The 25,799-nt window shown below is 42.7% G+C and overlaps 3 long non-coding RNA genes across 4 annotated transcripts in view; 2 read left to right on the forward strand and 1 right to left on the reverse strand.

Annotated features, from left to right (window-relative positions):
• The first annotated feature begins 6,042 nt into the window (after positions 1-6,042).
• Positions 6,043-21,576, forward strand: LOC120881441. Of its 2 annotated transcripts, XR_005725307.1 has the most exons (4): positions 6,043-6,119; positions 6,712-6,735; positions 6,959-7,271; positions 21,459-21,576. It is a non-coding gene; the product is annotated as an uncharacterized LOC120881441 (long non-coding RNA). The 2 variants fall into 2 exon arrangements; XR_005725306.1 differs by having other exon boundaries at positions 6,712-7,271.
• LOC120881442 lies at positions 17,404-25,078 on the reverse strand. Its single transcript, XR_005725308.1, has 2 exons — positions 24,994-25,078; positions 17,404-17,600 (listed from the first exon to the last, which is right to left on the reverse strand). It is a non-coding gene; the product is annotated as an uncharacterized LOC120881442 (long non-coding RNA).
• Positions 23,052-25,799, forward strand: part of LOC120881443 — a 29,791-nt gene continuing 27,043 nt past the window's right edge. Inside the window, exon 1 of the long non-coding RNA XR_005725309.1 lies at positions 23,052-23,096. This is a non-coding gene — a long non-coding RNA (uncharacterized LOC120881443). The remainder of the gene's footprint in view (positions 23,097-25,799) is intronic.

Consider the following 25,799-nt stretch of genomic DNA (forward strand, 5'->3'; position numbering starts at 1 on the left):
AGTTAATTTAGATAAAAATGAAATAATGTAATAGATTAGTGGTATGAGAGCCTTATATTTTGCATACCATTAAATTCGCTCATTTTGAGTGTACACTTGTTTTTAGTAAACTTTAGTAATTGTCACTACAGTCCAGTTTTAGAGCATTTTTATCACCCCACCCCCTAAATTCACAAAAGAGTATTTGTAGTTGATCTCTCCTCCTACCTCCAGTCCTGAGCAGCCATGTAAACTGCCTTCTGTCTCTGTAGTTGCTTTTTCTGAACAGTTCATGTGAATGGAATCATACAATATGTAGTCTTTTGTGAATTACTTCTTTCACTTAACATAATGTTTTTCAGGTTCATCCATGTTGTAACATATATCAGTACCTCATTGCTTTTTATAGCTGAATAGTATTCCATGGTATGGATATACCACATTTGTTACCCATCTATTGACTGAAGGACATTTATTTCCACTTTTTGGTTATCGTGAATAATCCTATTGTGAACACGTATGACGACATATGTTTTCAGTTCTCTTGATTTCACTGCTCTGCTCCGGTGCTGCCGTATCACCCTTAGCAAACCCTTGTTATAACACTTAACACACTGCGGAGTAAGCTTGGGTTCATTTTCTGTCTCTCCTCTAGAGAGGGCAAGGACCATGTTCACTTGTTCCCTGGTCTAGGAGTGGTATTTCTGGATCATAAGGTAACTGCATGTTTAACTTCTTTAGAAATTTCCAGACTTTTCTAAAGTGGCTGCCATTTAATATTCCCATTGGTAAATGTATGAAGGTTCCAATTTCTCCATATACTCACCAACACTTGTTTTGTCTTATTGTCAGTATCTCATTGTGATGTTAATTTGACTAGACTGAGTGGTAGTTGGTTTAGCTAGTTTCACTTCATTTTAATGAATACCTGTTTTAATATTTTAATGAAGGAGCTGAAATGAATAATACATGGTCACTCTTTGCAAGGAGCTAATATATAGTTCCTTCAGGGAGACAGGTAGAGGAACAGATAATTACAGTTACAGTGTGTTAAATGCTGTGAAGGAGTTGAGCACGGGGTGCTGTGGGGAGCAGAAGAAACCTAACGTAGGCTGGGGAGAGGATGGAGGAAAGTATTAATTTTTTTTAATTGAAATATAGTTGGTTTACAATATTGTGTTAGTTTCAGGTGTACAACAAAGTGATTCAGTTATATACATATATTTTCAGATTCTTTTCCATTGTAGGTATTGAATAATACAAGATATGGATATAGTTCCCTGCATTGTACAATAAGTCCTTGTTGTTTATCTATTCGATATATAGTAGTGTGTATCTGTTCATCCCAAGCTCAACCATAATGAAACAAAGTGTAATTCTTCAATTCCATTTTTTTTCATTAGTAGACCACATTACAAAACCATGTAATCAATTATTATTACATTTTGGGTTTCATCAATAAAAAATTATGGAAATTCATTTTTTTATGTTGTTATATAAGTACCTACATAATATTCTCGATTTTGCTTCTTGGCCCATATAGCCTAAAATATTTACTACCTGACCTTCACAGAAAAAGTTTGCCAACTCCTGGTTTAGTAGAATAAACAGACATAGAAAGCAGTTGCCATGTACTTGTTGGGTGACCTTGGGAAGTCACTTTACTTCTCTGGAATTGATTTTTATTAGCTATAAAATAGAGATAAAGGGTTATGGGTGGATGAGATAAGCTCTAAGGTGAAAACCCCCATCCCCTAAATTTTTATAAATGATTTAGTTATGCAAATATTTGAGATACTACTGTGTTCTAAGAACTGTTAAGAGTTATTGAGGATACAGCAGAAAGCAATGTTCTTGTCCTGAAGAAGGATACTATTCTAAATGAAAGGAGATTTAGGTTGCAATGTGTGATCTGAAATTGAATCTTTAATTTGAATAAACTAGCTTTATAGGGAATTTTGGGGGAAAGTAGGCAAATATAAGTATGGATGGGTCTTAGATGAGATGAAAACTTTTTTTTTAAAGTGTTTTGACTACGCCTCACGGCATGTGGGATCTTAGGTTCACTGCAGTGGAAGCTTCTTAACATGGAATGGTAGAGGTTGACAATTGAGAAAAAGCAGTTATAGAGTTACAAAGCATTGTGTGCATGTGTTATGTCATTTTGGTAGAAAATACATATATATATTACATATACTTAGAAAAAGATCTGAAAGGATATATTCTTAGCTGTTAATAGTGACAATTTCTGGGTGATAGAAATAGAAAGTTTGTTATTTTTAATTTAAATTTATTTGTTTTTAATTGGAGGATAATTGTTTATAATATTGTATTGGTTTCTGCCATATAGCAATATGAATCAGCCACAGGTATACATATGTCCCCTCCCTCCTGAACCTCCCGCTCACCTCCCTCCCCTCCCCACCCACTGAGCACCAGTTTGAGCTTCCTGCATCATATAGCAAATACCCACTGGCTATCTGTTTTACCTATGGTAATATATATGTTTCAATGCTACTCTCTGAATTCATCCCACCTTCTCCTTCCCCCACTGTGTCCACAAGTCTGTTCTTGTTTTTAATCTTTTTATTTTCTAATTTTCCACAATGAACAAATATACACTGCTTTTGTAAAAATAAAACATTCTAATTTAAAACATAATCTCTCTTCATGGTGCTTACCTACTGCTGCTGCTGCTGCTGCTGCTGCTGCTGCTGCTAAGTCGCTTCAGTCGTGTCCAACTCTGTGCGACCCCAGAGACAGCAGCCCACCAGGCTCCCCTGTCCCTGGGATTCTACAGCCAAGAATTCTGGAGTGGGTTGCCGTTTCCTTCTCCAATGCACGAAAGTGAAAAGTGAAAGTGAAGTCTCTCAGTCGTGTCTGACTCTTCGAGACCCCATGGACTGCAGCCTACCAGGCTCCTCCGTCCATGGGATTTTCCAGGCAAAAGTACTGGAGTGGGGTGCCATTGCCTTCTCTGCTTACCTGCTAGTGCTCCTTTAAGTATTAGTACTGCCAAATCTGTCATTTTTTTCCCTAGGGAAACACAAGTAAGAATGGAGGATGCTCTTCCCCCTAGAAGCTAACAAAGGGTCAAGTCTTTCTCTGTGAAATGGCTGTAGAATATAAACAGAGGCTCCTGGCATTTCCCTACTGATAAGTAGAGCTTTTTTATAACCTGAGCTTTAAAATGGGGTGGGATTCTGTAGGATGGCTGGCATTAAAAAAGAAGGACTAGCAAGGCCAGTGTTGACTATGTTCAGCTAAGCACCATGCCTAATCTGATAGTGGATACAGGTTTATCTCCTCCATTGATGCACGCATCGGGATACTGAAGCCAGATATGATCAAGCATTTGAATCATGTAACTCCTACTCCTTTTATTCTAGGCCAAGGATTCATAGGCCCTGACAGCTATTTTTGTAAATAAAATCTTACTGCAACACTTTATATATTGTCTATTACTGCTTTTGCCTCGCCATGCTAGAGTTGAGTAGTTGTGACAGATATAAGTATATGACCTACACACAAAAAAAATTTACCATCTGGCCCTTTAAAAAAGAACAAGTTTATGGATCCCTGTTCTAGGCTCATAAGAAAGCTGTCTTAGTAGGTGAGCCTGTGGAGGAGAGAATGCCCATTTTACAGTTAAATTAATAAATTGATGTTCTAATTTATAAACTTCATTCTCTTCTAAGCTTTATTAGCATGTGTCAGTATTCCCAGCTTCAGATGACTCTAGATTACTCATTAGATTGGATTTCTTTTTTTTCAAATTGAAATATAATTGACATGAAATATTATGTTAGTTTCAGTTGTACTATATAGTGATTTGATATTTGCATGCCTTAAGAAATGATCGCCATGGTTAAGTCTAGTAAACCATCTGTTCCCATGCAGTTATTATGTATTATGAACCATATTCCTTATACTGTGTATTACATTCATGTGACTTATTTATAACTGGAGGTTTGCACCTATTTATTCCCTTCATCTATTTTACTCCCACCACCCTCCTCCCCTCTGGTAGCTACCCATTTGTTTTCTGTATCTGTGAGTCTGTTTTCATTTTGTTTGTTTTTTAAGATTCTACATATGAGTGAGAGCTTACAGTATTTGTCTTTCTCTGTCTGACTTATTTCACTTAGCATAATGTTCTCCAGGCTCATCCACATTGCTGCAAATGGGAGAACTTTTATGGCTGAGTAATACTCCATCGTGTGTGCATGTGTGTTTATACCGTATCTTCTTTAGCCATTCATGTATCAAAGGACCCTTTAGCTTGCTTCCATATCTTGGCTTTTGTTTTAATAAATAGGGCTGCATTGAAAATTGGGGTGCGTATATCTTTTCAAATTAGTGTTTTTGTTTTCTTCATATAAATACTCAGAAGTGAATTCCTGGGCCATATGGCAGTTCTACTGGTAATTTTTTAGGTACTCCCCACAAAATGCTTATTCATTAGAAAGGGCAACCTAGTAACTTCACTGTGGAGAAACCTGGCAGACATCACCTTAACCAAATGATCAATGAAGATTAATAGTTATGGAACAAACTGATATCATGTGTCTCTTGATAGTATGCACTGAAAAGGATACAGTGTCACATCTATAGTATTCTTGCCAAAACAAATTGTCTAAATTGAGTCATGATGAACCATCAGAGAAACCCAAAATTGAAACAGCCACTATTTTTCAAAAGTGTCATGGTAATGAAAGACCAAAAAACAAACAAACAAAAAGACTAGGGAACTATGCCAGATTAAAGGAGCTGAAAGGGACAGGTATGATCCTAGACCAGAAAAAGGACATTGTTGGGGCAGTTGGAGGAAACTGAATACAGTCTATTGATTCGATAATTGTGTTGTATGAATGTTAATTTCTTGATTTATATTAATAGTATTATTTTGTGATTATGGCAGATGTTAACATTTGGAGAATCTGGGTGAAGATATATGAGGATTCTTTGGGCTATTTTGCAACTGTTTTTTGTTTTCTGTAGTTTCAAAGTGAAAAGGTGAAAGTGAAATGGGAGTCATTTCCCACACCCCTGAATAGCCGTAGGTGATCTGACTGCAATCTGCAGTGTGGCTTATAGGGGAGCCAGAGTATAAGTGGGGGATCAGCCAGGAGACAGTGGCAATAGACCAGGAGAAAGATGATGATGGCTCAGACGGGATGGCAGTGGAGATCGAGAGGGGTGGATGGATTCAGGATACTTGTTGGCATCTCCACCGGAAGGACATTGAGCAGGAAGGAATAGAAGGGAGAACCATCTCCTTTGAAAAGGATGTTCTCTGGGCATTATCTTCAGATAAAATGTAGAGCAGAGGAGACCCTGCGTATCCATATGGGTTCTTTTTGTTGTTGTTTATTTTCTGGATTCTAAATTCTTGAGTATGGAAACTATATTTTATCTTTTTTTCCTCTATGGTTTTCAATAGTGTTCCTCTCATCCAAGGGAAAACTAGGAAAGAAGCTTTCTTTGGTTCCCTCCTGTGTTTGCTTCTGCCAAGGACTTTTCTCTTGAGAATCCCTCTCTGCTCTTTGTTTAAACTTAGGACTATATCTTTTTCTTCAGTGATTTTATTTATTTATTTATGGTTGTGCTGGGTCTTAGTTGCTGCTTTTCTGGAGTTGCAGTGAGGTGCTGGCTGCTCTCTAGTTGTGCTGCGTGGGCTTCTCATTGTGGTGGCTTCTTTTGTTACGGAGCTTGGGCTCCAGGGCACGCAGGCTTCACTAGTCGTGGCTCCTGGGCTCTAGAGCCCAGGCTCAGTAGTTGTGGTGCACAGGCTTACTTAGCTGGTCTATGGCATGCAGGATCTTCCTGGACCACGGATTGATCCTGTGTCTTCTCCATTGGCAGGCAGATTCTTTACCACCAAGCCACCAGGGAAACCCTCTCTCTGCTTTTTTTATGAAAGGGTTTGAATTCTGTGTTCTCACTCAAACTGTGACCTTTACAGAGCCCCATTGGTTAGTTTGGGTTTCCTTGTGATGCGCCTTTCTCTACATTTAGGTCTTTACCTGGAATACACTCAATAAAATTTTGTCTGTTTTTCAAGGCTCAGTTCAAGAACCGCCCACTCCGAGCTGTCTTCCTGGATTTTCTCAGCCCAAAGTAATCCTTCTTTTTCTGAGGTAAGTTATAAATCTTGCTATTGTTCAGTTGCTAAGTCGTGTCCAGCTCTTTGCGACCCCATGGACTGCAGCATGCCTGGCCTCCCTGTCCATCACCATCTCCTGGAGTTTGCCCAAGTTCATGTCCATTGAATTGGTGATGCCATCCAACCATTTCATCCTCTGTCACCCCCTTCTCGTCCTGCCCTCAATCTTCCCCAGCATCAGGGTCTTTTCCAGTGAGTCAGCTCTTCATATCAGGTGGCCAAAATATTAGAGCTTCAGCTTGAGCATCAGTCCTTCCAGTGAATATTCAGGGTTGATTTCTTTTAGGATTAACTGAATTGATCTCCTTGCTGTCCAAGGGATTCTCATTGCTCTTGGTTTATTTGTTTTATTTAGACCCCATTCACTTTTTTACAATCATACCCTTTGCTCTGTGCTTATTTGGCTTTGTTTGTTTTGGGCATGTGGGATCTTAGTTCCCCTGCCAGGGAAGTCCCTGTACTTGTTCATATTCATGACTTATATTCCCTACCTGATTTTAAATTCCTTGAGGGAAGGTACTTAGGTTGTTCAACTTTAAATGAATAATTTTCTTTCTCATCATCAGGTACAAAAGAGGTTCAACAGTGAGGTAAGTTGATAAGTTCCCCAGTGTACTTGGAATCTAATCTTTAATTTCTCTTGTTTCTAGTGAGGACTTTTCCTGTGAAATACTAGTAATTTCCTTTGTCCCCAGCAATCTTCTTTGTAACTTAGAGCCTGTTTTCTATGATTTTCTTTGCCATGGTGTTGATGGAACTACTTCCACCAGGGGGAGCTCCTTACTATATCTAGGTCAATTTCTTTTTCTTTAGAGGCAAAAGAAAGGAGACTTCATCAGGTAAAATATTGAAGCAATGGGAATACAAAAAATAGGAAGTAGGAACTTGCAACTTGGGACTTGATTTGGTTCCAGCACCAGTTGGCCCAAATGCCATTCACTTGTCATATTGGGTTTTGGTATGATTCTGGCCCACGTGTAAAGATTTCCCTCTCCCCAGTCATTTATTTCATCAACAGATATATATTAATCATGTACTTTCTGTCAAGTATTGCAGATGCTGAGCTTCATCTGCGAACAAAACCTACCGAGTCTCTGACCTCATGGAACTCATGATGTGGACTCAGGTGGGTAACAGATAATATGTAAGATAGATAGATACAATGTGTAGTATATTAGATGGGGATAAGCGCTAAAGGGGAAAGACAATGCAAGGTCTAATAGGCCATTGTAAGAACTTTGATTTTTACTATAAATGAGATGGGAAGCATTGGGGAATTCTGAGTGGGAATGGTGTGATCTGACACGTTTTAAAAGGATTACTATTGTTTTCTGTATAATACATTATATTTAAGAAGATAAGCTTGGGCCAGACTGGTATCAGTGAAAGTTGGGATAAGTTGTTGGATTTGAAGGTGCATCTTGAAGTTGGATTTGCTGACAGATCAAATGTGGGATATGAAAGAGGAATCAAGGAAAACAGAGTCACCTTGTTGCATAACACCAATAGCATAGCCTAAAATGTGGCTGGTGCTCTCTGGAGTGACATAACACAGTGTTTCTGTTTGAGACAATGCCAAGGTTTTCATCCTGAGTAGCCGAAATGATGGAGTTACCACTAACTGCAGTGGTAAAGACTGGGAAAAACAGTGTTGGGAGTGTAAAAGAAGTTAAATTGAGGATGTGTTGAATTTGAGATGCCAGTCAGACATCTAAGTGGAGTTGATGAGTGAGCTGTGGGGTACAGGAGCATGGCACTCACAGGCGTGGTTAGGGCAGGAGATAAATGTTCTGAAGTCACAGATGTCTAGATAGTATTTCAAGCTCTCAGATGGATGAAATCTCCAGGAGTGAGGATAGTTAAGAGGAGGGGACCACGGACCCTTCCCTGGGGCACTCTGACAGCTAGGGATTAGGAAGATGATGAGGAACTGGCAAAGGAGACTGACAATGAGGGCAGTATTTTGGAGGTTGGCAGCTGATCTCAGATACAGGTAGCTTAATCTTTTTGTGTGCCTTAATCCACTCTGACCCCTAGAACTAGAGGTTCATAGACCTCTAGTACGTATGACGGAGAAGGCAGTGGCACCCCACTCCAGTACTCTTGCCTGGAAAATCTCATGGGCGGAGGAGCCTGGTAGGCTGCAGTCCATTGGTCGAGAAGAGTGGGACACGACTGAGCGACTTCACTTTCACTTTTCGCTTTCATGCATTGGAGAAGGAAATGGCAACCCACTCCAGTGTTCTTGCCTAGAGAATCCCAGGGACGGGAGCCTGGTGGGCTTCTGTCTATGGTGTCACACGGAGTCGGACACAACTGAAGCGACTTAGCAGCATATATGTATATATATATATATGGCTGTACCAAGTCTTAGTTGCAGCACATGAGATCTTTAGTTGCAGCATGTGGGATCTAGTTTCTTGACCAGAGATTGAACCCAGGTCCCCTGCATTGGGAGTGTTGAGTCTTAGCCACTGGACCACCGGGGAAGTCCTGGCTGCATCTCCTTGTGCCTCAGTTTCTCCTCTGTCTCATCTGAATAGAATAGTAGTAAGATGAAAGCAGTTAATACATGTAAAGTACTTAGAACAGTGCCCAGCATGTAGTAAGTGCTCAATAAGCTTTAAAAAATATTTTTATAGGAGTAGAGTTGATTTACAATGTGGTGTTACTTTTAGGTGTACAGCAGTATAAGCTTTTGTTATTTGTCTTTATTCTCCTTGAGGAATAAGACCACGCCCTTTTGTTAGCACTGAGCTTGGCACAGAGTACTAGGTGCTTAATACATATTTGTGTGACTCAACAGGATTCTAAATCAAATTCAAGTTCGTATTTAACAGTTTCATATGTGTATGGCCCTTTCATCACTCACTTATTTATTGCTGTGTTCCACTCTGTGTAGTGGTTAAGAATGAAGGTTCTAGAACCTGAAGCCTTGGTCTGTGCTGTTGCTTAGTCACTCACTAGCTTGCTAGCCTCTATTGCCTCAGCTTCCTCATCTGGAAAATGAGAAAACAAATATAGGAAGTTAAACAGTTACTGAACATTCAAATGTTAACTATATCTATTTCTAATCTTATTAATTAAGTGACTTAATATACACCTCTGATGTTCTATGGACTGTGTTGGACAATAGAGATGCAGAAATGAGTAAGGCTTGGTTCCTGCTCTAAGAAAACCCCTCTGCCAGGGAAGGCAGCAAGTCAGTAGGTATAGAGCCTAGCAGAGGAAGGGAGCAACTTTTTGAGAGGGACGAGTGAAGGGAAAAGGGAGGGTCATAAGGTTTTTATAGGGTTTTCCCTGATGGCTCAGTGGTACAGAATCTGCCTGCAATGCAGGAGATGCAGGAGACGTGGATTTGATCCCTGGGTCGGGAAGATCCTCTGGAGTAGGAAATAGCAGCAAACTCCAATATTCTTGCCGGGAGAATCCCATGGACAGAGGAGCCTAATGGGCTGCAGTCCATAGGGTAGTAAAGAGTTAGACACGACTGAGCGACTTTGGAGGCTTTTGCAAGGCTTTTGGAGCAGGTAAATCCTGAGCTTTGAAATCTGTGGGTTGTGGATCCTGGAATAAGAATGTCAAATAGGTATCAAAATCCTTCTTGTGGTTCATTGGAAATGAGTTTTAGAACAGACGTCTCCCATCGATTTCCTGAATTAAGACCCCTTCATGAGAGGTCCCACCCTCTATTTTGAAACCGAGAGAAACTGTTCTGGGCCAACAACAGTGCCAACCTAAGTGCACCAAAAATAGTTCTGAACAGTTTTCCTTGAGCAAAACTCCTCTTTCCTTTTGTCGTGAAGCCAGCGGGCCCGCATGGGCGGAGGAGTGCATCCCACAGGCCTCTGTCCTGCCTTCACCCTACTCCCAGTGGACTTTCTGAAAAGGTTGGCACTCTCTTCCCTTTGTCATCCCCACCACCAGGTGACAGGCAAAGCAGAGAGACACATGTTTTCTAAGAAAAGGCCGGGACCCTTTTCTCACTCCCACCTCTCATAGAGATCTCTCCGAGATGGTGGGATGGCGCTATATTAACATTTTTGAGATCAAGGACAGGGTAGGGGTAGATGAAAATGTTGGTCTTTTCTCTCTTAGAAAACCAATAAAGCCAGTGACGCTTGTCTATAGTCCCCAAGTAATTCATAAGAACAATAGAATTCAGAGTTCCTGGTGTTCCTCTGGAGCTGATTTTGGCAAGTGATAAGCAGCTTGTAAAAGGACTTATTATTGAGTGGAGCTTTGGCTGCCTGACTTTTAAGGTTGGTTATTTATTTTGCATGTTGTATAACAGGAGCATTGGGCAATGCTCAGAAGAGGCCTTCTGGGTCAGGGAGTAAGGGCTGCTCTGTCTCCTCCTGCCAGAAGCAGATTCCAGTGCAGAGTACGAACCCAAGCCATGGCTTTCCTGCAACCCCTAACCACCAGACAGGCCTTCTCCTTAGGAGTTGAACATTTCCATTAAGTCCCAGCCCCAGAAAAATAGATGTGTGTGTAATTTATCCAACTCACACTGATAACATGACCTGCCTTTGAAAGACATGTTTTTAAAGACACACTGTGGTCATTTGCAACAGACAGGCATATACAAGGTCCCTGGCATCTCAGTAGGTAGATGCTCTGAAAGGTAGGACTTTGAAGAGTGCCCAGCCCAAATTGTCCCCAGTCCTTTTGGTTCTAACGTTAAAGCATGTACCTCCTATCTCCTGCTGGTCTTACTGGCTCCCTGAGAAAGATCCAGACATTTTAGAGACAGTGAATGAGGGAAGTTCTTCTTTCTCCTGTTCCAAACTTTAGGGAAATGAGCCAAGGCTCTCAAGAAACTGCGATGGTCTTGATAGAGGAAAACTTAGTCATGGCTCTTTTTTTTCACTTTTCTCTTGTTTGATTTTTATGGCAACCTGAATTTATGAGGATGTTGTGTTTATAGAGGCTATAAGCCAGCGTTTGTGTCTGGTCATATTAGTACAGTGGGAGACAGCAGGAGATTATAGGTGCCTGGGTAGAGGTTTCATGAGCTATTGAAGGAGTTGTAGATGCTTTATGATATTTTGAAGACACATGTCTTGGGAGAGGTGGCCTTTACACTTGAAGTTACTGTTTCAGGATGAACCCTCCTTTCTCAGAGACAAGGTTTTGTTGAAGAAAGTCTTGGAAAACATGTGAGAAACAGTCATCCTCATAGAGTTTATGAGTGTGACTAGGTTAATTTCATGCACTGAAGTCTCCAGCATCGGGGATGGCCCACGACTTTGGCTTCTGAATTAGTCAGGATAAGCTAGATTCTGCAGGGACCCCTGCTCAGTGGTTCAGTCATATCTGACTCTTTGCAACCCCATGGAGTGTAACCCACCAGGCTCCTCTATGCATGGGATTCTCCAAGCAAGAATACTGGAGTGGGTGGTCATGTCCTGCTTCAGGGGATCTTCCCAATCTGGGAATCAAACCCGAATCTTCTACATCTCCTGCACTGGCAGGCGGACTCTTTACCACTGAGCCACCTGGGAAGCCCCAGACTCTGATGCAGTAACAAATAATAACACATACGTTGCTCACATAAATAAGATTTGATGCAGACTGGTTGGCTGTCTTTAATCTTGTAGTAGTGCCATCTGGCACACATGACCTCCAAGGGCACTGTAGGAGAGGAAAAGACAGCTGGAAGCCCACAGGCCTTAATTGCTTCACCCCAGCATTGACACATCACTTCTGCACACATTTCAGTGGCAGGAACTCATCACTTTGCCCGGTCTAATGCCAGGGTCATGTAGAAGCATACCTGGTCTATCTGGTGGCTGTGAAAAGTCTCTCCTATATCCTCTGGGGACCAACTGACCCTTAACTTCCCACCCCACTCTCAGGGAATGTATGAGTGATGTTGATTTCCTAATTCTGCAAACACCAAACCAGCTCTCCAACCTGACAGACAGCGCTAGTTTTAGGACAGGTAGTGCTTACCTCTTTGGCAGCTGCAATCCTTTTCCTTGTCCTCCCTCATCACTCACCATGAAGCTCACATCCTCCTTCTGCTTCTGTCTTAAGACTCACACTTGTGTGAATGTAACAGTGGCTCCCAGCTCAGATACCTTTGTCACTCTGGCCCCAGGTTCCAGGTCTGACTGGAGCTGTGGGAGTGTTAAGTGAGAAAGTGGAAGAGCTGCTCTTTCCGAAGTTCTCACAAGGTTGGGCAGGCAGTCCCTGTCTCTAGTGGTCCTCAGGCCCCAGAGTGGAAGCACCATAAATTAATCTACAGCAAACCCTCTGACGAGATTGAGGGAGCAGAGTTCCCCAGTGTCCATGAGTATCACTGAGAGAGGGGACTTACTCCCCTCCCAATGCCGTGTTCTCTTTAGTTATGGTGGCCCTTCTCCCAGGAGGAGGATGACCAATGGAGCCATTTCCAGATTTCTCTCTAGAAGTGAAGACCAAATTCCCAGAAGGGACCTGAGAGCTAAAAAGTGGTTGGCTGCTCCTGACCTGACTTATTGTGTGTAGCTGAACCATAACCACGAGAGTATATTAGAGTGTGTGTGTGTAAAAATCAATCCTGTGGTGCTTGGTGATTTTAGTTGCCCAGCCCTTGGAACAGTTTGCTTCTTTTCTTGTTGTTTTCCCTTGGAATCTCAGGTGCAAGCAAACTAAGGAAATAATCGACTCTTCTTGCTTTTAGTGTCTTCCAGTGGAGAGGGGTGGCTGGGGTCAGTGTAGACCAATCTAAGGAGTGTATATTTGCCAGAGTTGCAGCCCATCTTCCTTGTTTCTGGCATTTGTATCTCTCTGCAGAATGAGCCCTGGACCCGATGGAAGTTATCCACAGGGTAGCTGGGTGGCTGATGACCTGGTTGGCTTTGAAGGATAGGAGGGTCAGCAATGTAATGAGGCAGGGGTTGGCATGGCTGTATCTGAAAGAGTCATGATGATGAGTTTTTCCTTTCTCTTCTTTGGCTTCATTGTGATATTCTGTGTGGGTCCTATTAGCTTGAATCTGGGCGAGACTCACCCAAATAGTTCTTAGATACAAATCACATCCCCTTACCTTCTCGAGTAACTGCCAAGCTCATTATGGTTAAAAGATTTCTAAGACCAGGTACAGCACTCACCTGGGTTAGAGTCTACCATTTAAATGTACTTCATACATATGAGCATTATGTCCTTTATGTTTTTCACTGTTTCACAGTTATTCCAGATTGAACCACTTTTAAACATTTCTTTGTGTTTTCTTTATGGGAAAATATCATTCAATGGTTGTTTATATTCCTCTCTTTCTTTCCCAGTAACAAAATTTTAATTCTTCACTTTGACATTTTCATGTCTTCCTCTTCGTGTTTCATATTCCTGCTGTTGATTGCCACTCTCCTCACTAAGTTTTCTCCTCCTTCCCAACATCGAAACCTAAGCCTTCTTCTCTTTTCTGTGTCTTCAGTTTGAGACGTTGTGTATGAATTCTAATAAAACTTTTTAAGTGAGCAAAGATATTTAACTTTGAGCCAGTTAGAATCTCACAGACTTATGTGATCTTTCTAAGGACTTCAAAGTAATTCACCTTAAAAACTAAAATAGTCCATTGTAGTACTGTATTTATCATCTCTATCTAGGAACTAGGTAGGGGCACATTTTATCCCTTCTGTCTTTCTTTTTGTTGTTGTTAGTTTTTTTTTTTTTTAAATGTGTTTAATACCATGTTCAATGAACATAGCATCATTAAATGCTAAGACTATCTGTCTATTTATCCTTGTGGGGTCTTAGTTAAGGCATGTGGGATCTTTGATCTTCACTGCAGCATGCTGGATGCGGGATCATTATTTGTGGCATGCAAACTCTTAGACGAAGCATGTGGGATCTAGTTCCCTGACCAGGGATCAAACCTGGGCCCCCTGCATTTGGAGAACAGAGTCTTAGCCACTGGACCACCATGGAAGTCCCTTCCTTCTCTCTCAAGAATGGTCAAATCAAGGTGCAGAGGTGATAACTTTTCCGTTGTCATCATCCTGATTGTTGTTTCCAAAGTAAGGAATTGCTAGCCTATGGATTCTGCATTATTCCCTCCATTGTAAGCTAAAAATGATGCTAAGACAGGCTGACGGAGACTGCTTTCCATCATGTGTGGGTTAATGGTCTGGCAGAGGCAGGACTCTGGATTTAGAGGCCCACAGAAGATAGGGACCCCAGCATCTAGGCAACCCTCCTTTCATATTTTGTGCGTAGCTGGGTCTTTGGGGCCTGACCCAGCTCTCCCAGCAGAATCCTGTGGTCATACTTTTCTACAGAGGATGTGGACACAGTGGGGATTTAGCTGTCAATAATATTATAGACAGTAGAAAATTTCAAGTGTTGCTTCTTAAAGTAACAAGTGATGGCTGAGGGTGCAAGGGAGAATGACCTTCTTGGCAGCTTATCAAACGAAGTGTCAAGTGTGAAATGGTTTCTAAATTGTCAAAGTATGAAACACATGATGGCCATTGGTATTGCATTAGAAATTGCATGAGTTGCTTTTCTGCCAAGATTTTAAAGAAGGACATCAAAGATCTCAAGTATTGATGTAGTTCAGTTCAGTTCAGTTCAGTCGCTCAGTCGTGTCCGACTCTTTGCGACCCCTTGAATCGCAGCACGCCAGGCCTCCCTGTCCATCACCAACTCCCGGAGTTTACCCAAACTCATGTCCATTGAGTCGGTGATGCCACCCAATCATCTCATCCTCTGTCGTCCCCTTCTCCTCCTGCCCTTAATCTTTCCCAGCATCAGGGTCTTTTCCAATGAGTCAGCTCTTCGCATCAGATGGCCATCTGCAGTGATTTTGGAGCCCCCCAAAATAAAGTCTGACACTGTTTCCACTGTTTCTCCATCTATTTGCCATGAAGTGTTGGGACCAGATGCCATGATCTTCATTTTCTGAATGTTGAGCTTTAAGCCAAGTTTTTCACTCTCCTCTTTCACTTTCATCAAGAGGCTCTTTAGTTCTTCTTCACTTTCTGCCATAAGGGTGGTGTCATCTGCATATCTGAGATTATTGATATTTCTCCTGGCGATCTTGATTCCCGATTGTGCTTCATCCAGCCCAGTGTTTCTCATGATGTACTCTTCATATAAGTTAAATAAGCAGGGTGACAATATACAGCCTTGACGTACTCCTTTTCCTATTTGGAACCAGTCCGTTTTTCCATGTCCAGTTCTAACTGTTGCTTCCTGACCTGCATACAGATTTCTCAAGAGGCAGGTTAAGAAACTTCAAAATTCACTTTGCTTACCTTCTGATTAGGGCATTTTTGTTTTGCTTGAACGTAGAGCCCATGGCTGAGTTATTTTTTCTCCAGCTTCACTGAGGTATAATTGTATGCCAAAAACTGCATATAATTAATATATATAATCTGGTGAGTTTGGACACATGAATGGACCTAGAAGACATTAGGCTAAGTGAGATAAGTCAGTCACAGAAGGACAAATACGACATGAGATTCCTCTTAGATGAGACCTCTGAAATAGTCAAAAGTAAGGATGGTGGTTGCCAGGGGGTGGGAGGATGAGGGTATGGGGGAAGGGTTGGTATTCAATGGATAGAAAGTTACAGCTATACAGTATAAGATGAGAACGTTCCAGAGACCTGAATTACAAATAGTGTTTACAGTTAACAATAAGGTTCAGTTCAGTTGCTCAGTCATGTCTGACTCTTTGCGACCCCATGGACTGCAGCACGCCAGGCTTCCCTGTCCATCATCAACTCCCAGAGCCTGCTCAAACTCATGTCTATCGAGTCAGTGATGCCATCCAACCATCTCATCCTCTGTCGTCCCCTTCTCCTCTTGCCCCCAATCCCTCCCAGCATCAGGGTCTTTTCCAGTGAGTCAGATCTTCACATCAGGTGGCCAAAGCATTGGAGCTTCAGCTTCAGCATCAGTGCTTCCAGTGAATATTCAAGACTGATTTCCTTTAGGATTGACTGGTTTGATCTCCTTGCAGTCCAAGGGACTCTTGGGAGTCTTCTCCAACACCACAGTTCAAAAGCATCAATTCTTTGGCACTCAGCTTTCTTTATGGTCCAACTCTCACATCCATACATGACTACTGGGAAAGCCATAGCTTTGACTAGATGGACCTTTGTTGGCAAAGTAATGTCTCTGCTTTTTAATATGCTGCCTAGGTTGGTCATAGCTTTTCTTCCAAGGAACAAACATCTTTTAGTTTCATGGCTACAGTCAACATCTGTAGTGATTTTCAGGCACAAGAAAAGAAAGTCTCTCACTGTTTCAATTGTTTCCCATCTATTTGCCATGAAATGATGGGACCAGATGCCATAATCTTCATTTTTTTAATGTTGAGTTTTAAGCCAACTTTTTCACTCTCCTCTTTCACTTTTATCAAGAGGCTCCTCAGTTCTTCTTCACTTTCTGTCATAAGGGTAATGTCATCTGCATATCTGAGTTTATTGATACTTCTCCCAGCAATTTTGATTCCAGCTTGTGATTCATCCAGCCTGGCATTTTGCCTGATATACTCTGCATATAAGTTAAATAAGCAGGGTGACAATATACAGCCTTGACATACTCTTTTCCCAATTTGGAACCAGCCTGTTGTTCCATGTGTGGTTCTAATTGTTGCTTCTTGACCTTCATATATATAGGTTTCGCAGGAGGCAGGTCAAGTGGTCTGGTATTCCCATCTCTTGAAGAATTTTCCACAGTTTGTTGTGATCCACACAGTCAAAGGCTTTGGCATAGTCAATAAAGCAGAAGTAGATGTTTTTCTGGAACTCTCTTGCTTTTTCTATGATCAAACAGACGTTGGCAATTTGATCTCCAGTTCCTCTGCCTTTTCTACATTCTGCTTGAACACCTGGAAGTTCTCGGTTCATGTACTGTTGAAGCCTAGCTTGGAAAATTTTGAGCATTACTTTGCTAGCGTGTGAGATGAGTGCAGTTGTGTGGTAGTTTGAACATTCTTTGGAATTGCCTTTCTTTGGGACTGGAATGCAATAAGGTATCACAGGCTTAAAAATTGATCAGTGCACTTTTTTTTACATCATCTGGTTTCTCTCTGGATATGCCTAAGGTCAAGACATCACCTTTTTAATTTCCTCAGCATTCCACAGTTTTGAGGAAAAGGCAGAGATGTTCCTCAGTTGCAGGTTAGAGCAGATTCTCCAAGCCCATGTTACCCCCACTTTGTTGGCACTTCCCTTTCTTATTTTTTCAATTTATTTGTTTTTAATTGAAGGATAATTGCTCTACAGTATTGCATTGGGCACTTTGCTCTCTGAAAGAAGAATCTGGCACAACTTCATGTTTATTCTTGGTTATTCTTCCCAATTTACTGTCACTCAGAGCTGTCTGAGCCAGGGAGTTGGTATGGGGACAGGGGATTTTGAGGCCTGGCCTGATTCCAGGCAGATATCCAGTAGCATAGCACTTAACCCCAGGTCAGGCTTCTGGCAACTTCTGTCCTCTGGAATTTTGCTCTAAACCTAGAAAGAAGGAAATAGACATAAACTCCCTCAAACACAGAGCGATAGCACTGGAGTCACCAACTTTATTCCCCAGGCTTTTTCTAGTGCCTTGCTTACAACATAGCTCTAAAGAATGTTGTCATCTGGTTCTTAGCTGTACAGATTAAAAGCAACAGGAGGAGATATTGGAGTGGGGGATGGGGGGGAAGAAGCTCAGATATACTGATGGGAAGTCATACTGACAAAATAGCACAACTTAAAGCATGTTGATTCTGATTACCCTGAGTTAGCTGAGAAAAGATTCAAGTGAATTAAGAACTCTGGGAAGCATGTAATATATACATGTATATTTCATGTCATCAGAGATAATCTTTAAATATTTTGGTGTTAAAGGATATGATTTGTTTATCTGTACAAATCCAGTTGTTTCTAACTGCTATACCTTGCCTAAGCCAGAATTATGAACTATTTCTTGCAATGACAATTTAATGCTTTTTGATAGTAAGATTTGAAGCCCTGAGCAGAGCTGAAATTGTTTTGTTTTATGAGAGTGATTCAGGCATTGAGCAAGAATGTGATTTGAATCTTAAATTCATTCATTCTCAGATTTGGTCCTCAGTAGAGGCATCTCATTTCAGACTTCATCTGAGGCTCCTTCAGCTACCTCTAGGCTTTTGCTCACATTTTGGCAATTGGCCTAGGAGCTGCCTGTGATCCTGCATGGAGGCCCAACCAAACAGGAAGTGACCTCAGGCCTCAAAGGAGTCACTGCCAGCCTGTTGCCTGGGTTCACTGTGCCAGTGAACCAGCCCGGCCTCGTTGTCACCACCTCTGAGTCAGAAGTCTGGGCAGGGTGCAGAGGCTAATGTGCAGACTCCACTCTGGCAGCCTATCCCGTTCTCATGGCCTAGAGCTCTCTGCCCAGCTGCTGTGAACTGGCAGGCCTTGGGTGGGAGGGACACTGGTTGGGCCAGGGCTTTCTGCTGCTGTCAGAGGCATCTGTGATCAGTTCAGTTCAGTCACTCAGTCGTGTCCAACTCTTTGCGACCCCATGGACTGCAGCACTCCAGGCTTCCCTGTCCATCATCAACTCCCGGAGCTTACTCAAACTCATGTCCATTGGGTTGGTGATGCCATCCAACCATCTCATCCTCTGTCGTCCCCTTCTCCTCCCGCCTTCAGTCTTTCCCAGCATCAGGGTCTTTTCAAATGAGTCAGCTCTTCTCATCAGGTGGCCAAACTATTGGAGCTTTAGCTTCAGCATCAGTCCTTCCAATGAATATTCAGGACTGATCTCCTTTAGGATGGACTGGCTGGATCTCTTGCAGTCCAAGGGACTCTCAAGAGTCTTCTCCAGCACCACAGTTCAAACGCATCAATTCTTCAGCTCTCAGCTTTCTTCACAGTCCAACTCTCAACATCCATACATGACCACTGGAAAAACCATAGCCTTGACTAGATGGACCTTTGTTGGCAAAGTAATGTCTCTGCTTTTTAATATGCTATCTAGGTTGTTCATAACTTTTCTTCCAAGGAGCAAGCCTCTTTTAATTTCATGGCTGCAGTCACCATCTGCAGTGATTTTGGAGCCCCCCAAAATAAAAAGTCTGTCACTGTTTTCATTATTTCATCCATTTGCCATGAAGTGATGGGACCAGATGCCATGGTCTTCGTTTTCTGAATGTTGAGTTTTAAGCCATGTGCAATCACCCCCCTCCTTTTGCTGGTTGATTAATAGTCTGGGCACTCACCTCTGCTGGCAGGAAAGTCTTTTGTTCACACCTCTCACTGCCTGACTCCCCACCCTATGACACAGAGCGTGATTGCCCCAGCTTAAAGCACAGGAAGAGTGAGGCTGAAGAGTCCATGCAGCAGGCAGAAATGTGGCTCCCTTAGCCCTTGCCAGCATGATGCGTTGGCCGCCCTTTGCCTCCTCCCTGTTCTGCCCCTTAATGCACTTCACCAAGGGGTGCTTGCTAATTGGTCAATTTACCCCATCCTCCTTGTTTGGGGATGATTCTCACGGCAGTAGGACTACTGAATGGGGCAGTCAAATGTGGTAAAGCCCTGGACTGGAAAGCAGGAAAGCTAGGTTCTGGTCCTGGATCAGCTGTGAGGTCTTAGAGCTCTTACTCCCCTGAGGGGGAGGGGCAGTGGTTGCATGCAATGATCTCAAAGGTCCAAGTGCTCACTCTTCTATTCTCTGTCCTGTTCATACAGACAGAAATGGGCCAATTTTGAGCATACCTTCTCTTTCCCTCCATCTCCGTATCTCCCTTCACCTGAGCTTCTCTTGTGGGAAGAAATTCTGAATCTATTTCTTTCAAAAGCTGGCCAGGGAGTATGGCAAGATTGTATTATTGATGCCTGAGTTCTGGGAGTTTTTATTTTGGAACTGATGTGGAATCCAGGATTAATCCAGATATGGTAGTGCCATCTGAAAGTTTATCTCTGAACAGCAGGCAGACCAGCGCAGCTACCTGTCTATGTCACAGTGAGGTTTGGAACTCAACATCTCAGCCTCAGTTTACTCTTGCACGTGACTTGAGCAGGTGCAGGAGGACTAGGCTGTGCCCTTCCCTCTCATCCTCAGCACTTCCCAGAAAGGAGAGGGAAGGCTGGAGAGGGTGTGGCAACAAGCTTGGTCATGGATACCTGACAAATGGCCGACTTTATTAAATGCCTACTGTCTGGTAACTGAGCCAGGGATTGTGGAGTGGGGAGACTAAGAAGGCAGCTTTTGACAAACAAACCCTGCCTGTTCTTGGCTTTTGGGCCTGCATCAAGTTGTTTTCTCCATTTGGCATGCCCTTCCTCTCTTCTTAGCTTATTGAAAATCCCCACCATCCAGCAAGTTCCACCTCTTGCCTGAAGTTCAGCAACCTTTTACTGAGGACCTCGCCATTCCCCAGCCCTGTTTGGGGGATACAAAGATGAATACATATGTAGTCCCTTTCCTCAGGCAGACTGTGCTGTGTATATTTTCCTGCTTGGGTCACGGTGGCTTCATATTTCTTCCTTTCTTCTCTCCAGCTAAAACTGAAGCCCCTTGAGGGCAGAGGCTATACTTTGGGGGCTCCACAATGGCAAATAGATGGGGGAAATATAGAAACAGTGTTAGATTTCATTTTCTTGGACTCCAAAATCAATGTGGATGGTGACTGCAGCCACAAAATTAAAAGAGGCTTGCTCCTTGGAAGAATAGCTATGACAAACCTAGACAGTGTATTAAAAAGCAGAGACATTACTTTGCCAACAAAGGTTCATTTAGTCAAAGCTATGGCTTTTCCAATAATCAGGTATGGATGTGAGAGTTGGACTATAAAGAAAGCTGAGCACTGAAGAATTGATGCTTTTGAACTGTGGTGTTGGAGAAGACTCTTGAGAGTCCCTTGGACAGCAAGGAGATCCAACCAGTTAATCCTAAAGGAAATCAACCCTGAACATTCATTGGAAGCACTGATGCTGAAGCTGAAGCTCTAGTACTTTGGCCACCTGATGCAAATAGCCAACTCATTTGAAAAGACCCTGATGCTGGGAAAGATTGAGGGCAAGAGGATAAGGGGGCAACAGAGGATGAGATGGTTGAATGGTATCACTGACTCAACGGACATGAGTTTGTGCAAGCTCCGGAAGTTGGTGATGGACAGAGAAGCCTGGCATGCTGCAGTCCATGGGGTCGCAAAGTATCTGACATGACTTAGCGACTGAACAACAACCACTTCAAGTTGGGTGATTCACTAGAAGGACGACTCACAAGATGCAACAGCCGGTTTTAGTCACAGCTGAGGTCTTACAGCAAAGGATACAGAGGAAGGCAGCAGGAAAAAAACACACATCGCTCGAGGATAACCTTCTGAATTTTTCCCTACCCAGGGCCACACAAGAACAACTCACAGCGAACTACAGGGACACTCATGACAGGTCTGTGCCCAGGGAAGTCCACCAAGTCTTCAGGTCTGAGGCATTTATGAAACAAAACTCAAGTCTCAAATGAAAGATACTTAAAGCCAGGTACATCATAACTCTTCTTGAACGCTCCTGAGAGGACCTCCTGAGCTGGTACAACACACCATTTCTCTGGACAGCATGGTCAATCAGAGACATAAAGAACCTGCTGAGGGCCATTGTCCCAGGGGTATAGGTCAGGGGTCAGTTATGATGCCAGGGTCCCTTGGAGACATACAAGGACTGATCCACGAGACCTTCTGTATTAACTCTTTCTTCCAACTGTGTCTGATACAGTTCATGTCCCCTCTCAGAGTGCCCAGCGTGGGGCTACACAAGACCTGGCCTCTTCTTTGAGCTCCACTCAGATACACATCACTATCTACTTGTCTCCTCCAGTCCCCTAGACACTGGCTTTTGAACATGTCAAAATCTGAACCCGAACACCCCCCACCCTGCCACCACTCTTTCCCATCTCAATAACTGTCAGCGTCATTTACTCTATTGCTCAAGCCCCATACCTGGGCATCATCCTTGATTCTTCTCTTCCTTTTACCCCCTCATCCACAGTCAATCCATAATTCCTATTTTTTAAATATTTATTTATTTCTTTTGGTGCGCCAGGTCTTAGCTGCAGCACTGAGGATTTTTAGTTGCGGCATAACTCTAAGTTGCAGCATGTGGGATTTAGTTCCCTGACCAGGGATCAAACCCGGGCCCCCTGCATTGGGAGTGTGAAGTCTTAGCCACTGGACCACCAGGGAAGTCCCTGTAATTACTATTGATTCTCACTCTGAGGTGTATCTCAAATGTGACCACCTCTCATTCTTTCAACTAGCCTAGTTCAAACCACCATCGTCTTTCATCTGAAATACTCATCTGCTTGGACTTCCCTGATGGCTCAGTGGTAAAGAATCTGCCTGCCAGTGCGGGAGATACAGGAGACACAGATTCAATCCCTGATCTGGGAAGATCCGCTGGAGTAGGTAATGGCCTACCCACTCCAGTATTCTTGCCTGGAAAATCCCATGGAGAGAGGAGCCTGGCAGGCTACTGTCCAGGGGGTTGCAAAGAGCTGGACACGATAACTAAATGACAACATCAAAACTCCATTTAAAAAAAAAAAAAACATTTGTTTCTTTCAGTTATGTGCTGATATAATCCAGTGTAACTTTTATTATAAGTATGTCAGTTACTAAGAAAAAGAGACTTAATATATTTTTTTAAAGTAAAACTAAAGTTTAGTGCTTAAGGTTGCAACTTGGGTACAAATTAAAAAAGAAAACTAAAAGAATGCAAAGAAGGATTGGGATGGGATATATATCAGGTTTCTGAGGTAGCTGGCAAGGTTCTATTTCTTGACCTAGATGAGAATAAGAAGGTATTGACTTTATAAGGCTCTATTAAGATGTGCAGTGTTTTATATGTTATACTTGATAATTTAAAGTAATTACAAATATGTATATCAACTATTCAAATGTAAATTATTTTAATGCAGATACCCCTTGTGTGTTTTCATTTCAGGATCCCTGAAGACTTCCTTATGGATTTTGTCTCTGGGAACATGTGAGTTCTAGTATGAGTTTAACAGAGAGTTTAAAGTATGTATCATCGCTTATAGTCAGAGTCTTACAAATTAAAACAAAACATCATTTCCCTTATCAAATTGGCAGAGACTTTTCAAAAATGTTATTACTCAGTGTTGGCCAAAGTATGAAGATACAGGTACTTATATGCCATGCTGGTAGAGATGTAAATGAATACAACCTTTCTAGAAACCCAGTTTGTAGTTTGGAACAAGGGCCTGAAAATGTTCATATTCTTTTTCCCAGTAAGCTCAATTCTAGGAGATTTATGTGAAGGAAATGATCAGAGATTACATGCAAGAATGTACCTTGCAACAATTTTGTAATACTGAAATCTTGGAAATAACAAAGATGCTTAACACTCAGGAAATAGTATCATCACACGATGGAATATTATGCAGCCATCAGTGTGGATGGTTTTGAATATTGACACATAGAATAATAATGCTGATGGTGGTGGTGGCCAGGGTTTATTAATCACTTACTATTTGCCAGGGATGACTATACCTCTTTAAATGAATTCTTGTGTCGTCACAGCAGTGCTTTGAGGTGAGTACTATGATTATTCACATTTTGCAGATAAGAAAACTGAGGTTCAGAAAGTTATGTAACTTGCCCAAAGTCACACTGTAAGTAGCAGTAGAGCCAGAGCTTGCATCCAGGCCTGAATACTCTAGATTTACATATAGGCTGTTAATAGTAATAATCTTTAAGTGATAGGATTATAGTGATTATTTTTTCTACTTTAAATTTTCTTTTATACTCTTAATTTTATACAGCCATCACTTATCAATTTTATAATCAGAAAAAAATAGCAGCTTCTCCCAGGTATTCCTGCCACCCAAGGATATACTGACTTCTGGCAGAAGTGTCTAGGGGCAAAGGTAGGGCCAAGGGCCTTGGGACGGGAAATACTGAAGAGTTCCCTGTGGCTCGGCCTCCCCAGCTCCATGGCTAGTCCACACTTTTCCTGGGAACACTGCCCCTTCACTGGACTGGACAGGCACCCACCTTGGTCTGGGTTCTTTGCTTCTGTACAAGTAGAGTCTTGCTGAGGAAAGGAATAGCATATGGGCAGAGACAAAGGGCAGGAACGGCCTGCTTTTTTAATTTCCTACTAAAATTGCCTCCCTGAATTCCTGTGTCTCACACTGCTTGCCTCGTAGGTGTGCCCTATGTAACAGGAGTTCTAACTTGGCACCTTTGGTATGCTTCTCTACCACCTCTACCCTTAGACCAGGGCTCAGGCAGCCTCCTTCTGGCTCTGACTAACCAACAACCTTGTTTAGGGGGCTTCATGTGGCCGCCAGTGGGTCATCACCACTTTGTCCTATTTCTATGCGTGTGTCCGCTACTCCACCTTCCTCCTTACCACAATTGGTATTTTCCCTAAACTGGGATCTTTTAAGAGAAGATGAGGCCAGAAAATGCAACAGACTCAGTGTGACACCCACCACCCCCCACCTTTCTCTAGACCTGGGAAGACTTACTCAGTGCTCCTGCCTTACGAAAAACAAATCGGTCCATGAAAGAAAGACATTCTGGGAGTCTGCCCCAGGTTAGCCGAGAGACCTGGGCATGAAACTGAGCTCTCTGGCTTCCTGGGCCCCCTGTGCTGTCTATATTTAGCCGAGCTGCCCCGAGCCTTGTCCACCTTGACTGAAAGCCAAAGCAGGCAGTTTGCTTATAAACATTCTGTGCCTGCCAGCTCATGCCAGCCAACCATTTAGATATCGGTTTTAAAATGTGAGGCTCCCCTTGCACCCAACTCCGAGGGTCTGCAGAGAATACACACCAAGGGCTCCACAGCCCAAGTTTTCCCCAAGGCCAGGAGTGACCTCAGCCAAGGGCCTGAAAACGAAAGGCGTGTCTCTCACCGCTTCATCTTGGCAGGGCTCAGCCAGCAGCTCCCTCTCAGTCCCACTGTTCCTGGTCACAGTTCTGTGAGTGTGTTGACCTACTTTCTCCCCTTCAGAGGGAAGACAGAAACCAATAAATGTCTCGCGAGAACTCTTGCTCTCAGGAATGGTGACTGTCTTCTGGGCCCTCATCCTTTCCCTGCTCTGTTATCACTCTGCTGTGCCTACTTCAAGCATGACTGGAGAAAAACCCTGAGTGTTGCTTGCTGTCCCCATTTTACGGCTGTATTTTCAGAGGCAGCATGGCCCATATATCACAGGGATGGGGACAGAGCCTGCCCACCTTTCCTTCCTTTCTTTTTTCTTCTTTAAAAAAAAAAAATTTATTTATTGAGCTGTGTTGGGTCTTAGCTGTGATGCATGAGATCTCCACTGTGTCATTTGAGATCTTCCCTTGCCATGCATGGACTCTCCAGTTGTGTTGCGTGGGCTCAGTTGCCTCATAGCATGTTGGGTATTAGTTTCTCAACCAGGAATCGAACCTGTGTCCCTTGCATTGCAAGGCAGATTCTTAACCAATGAACCACCAGGGAAGTTCCACCACCCTTTCTTTCCCTAGTATAGCCCCCGCTGTTAAGTGCCATGTGCTGTATGTAGTGAGCTTGCTTCTGCATGAGAACCTTTTGGAGATCTGCAGGGTGTCTCTGATTTTGTGACTGGTAGCATGATGAACTAAGAGATATCCAGCTTGACCATTTCCTACATCTTTGGCTTGGGCCTCTGAAAAGTGGCTCAGGTGGCTCAACTCTGTAGTTGCCTTGACA

The sequence above is a fragment of the Oryx dammah genome, unplaced genomic scaffold, assembly GCF_014754425.2.
Source record: "Oryx dammah isolate SB20612 unplaced genomic scaffold, SCBI_Odam_1.1 HiC_scaffold_23, whole genome shotgun sequence".
Lineage (NCBI taxonomy): Eukaryota > Metazoa > Chordata > Mammalia > Artiodactyla > Bovidae > Oryx > Oryx dammah.